This window comes from Bison bison, unplaced genomic scaffold (assembly GCF_000754665.1).
Source record: "Bison bison bison isolate TAMUID 2011002044 unplaced genomic scaffold, Bison_UMD1.0 scf7180017864390, whole genome shotgun sequence".
In the NCBI taxonomy this organism is placed as follows: Eukaryota; Metazoa; Chordata; class Mammalia; order Artiodactyla; family Bovidae; genus Bison; species Bison bison.
Genome location: NW_011494962.1, coordinates 2,656,442 through 2,657,233, shown reverse-complemented (window position 1 = coordinate 2,657,233; position 792 = coordinate 2,656,442).

Below are 792 nucleotides of genomic sequence, written 5' to 3'. Positions count from 1 at the left end.
CTTTGCATGAAATGTTCCCTTGGTATCTCTAATTTTCTTGAAGAGATCTCTAGTCTTTCCCATTCTGTTGTTTTCCTCTATTTCTTTGCATTGATCACTGAGGAAGTCTTTCTTATCTCTTCTTGCTATTCTTTGGAACTCTGCATTCAGATGCTTATATCTTTCCTTTTCTCCTTTGCTTTTCCCTTCTCTTCTTTTCACAGCTATTTGTACGACCTCCCCAGACAGCCATTTTGGGTTTTTGCATTTCTTTTCCATGGGGATGGTCTTGATCTCTGTCTCCTGTACAATGTCACGAACCTCATTCCATAGTTCATCAGGCACTCTGTCTATTAGATCTAGTCCCTTAAATCTATTTCTCACTTCCTCTGTATAATCATAAGGGATTTGATTTAGGTCATACCTGAGTGGTGTAGTGATTTTCCCTACTTTCTTCAATTTCAGTCTGAATTTGGCAATAAGGAGCTCATGATCTGAGCCACAGTCAGCTCCTGGTCTTGTTTTTGTTGACTGTATAGAGCTTCTCCATGTTTGGCTGCAAAGAATATAATCAATCTGATTTCGGTGTTGACCATCTGGTGATGTCCATGTATAGAGTCTTCTCTTGTGTTGTTGGAAGAGGGTGTTTGCTAACACCAGTGCATTTTCTTGGCAAAACTCTGTTAGTCTTTGCCCTGCTTCATTCCGTATTCCAAGGCCAAATTTGCCTGTTATTTCAGGTGTTACTTGACTTCCTACTTTTGCATTCCAGTCCCCTATAATGAAAAGGACATCTTTTTTGGGTGTTAGTTC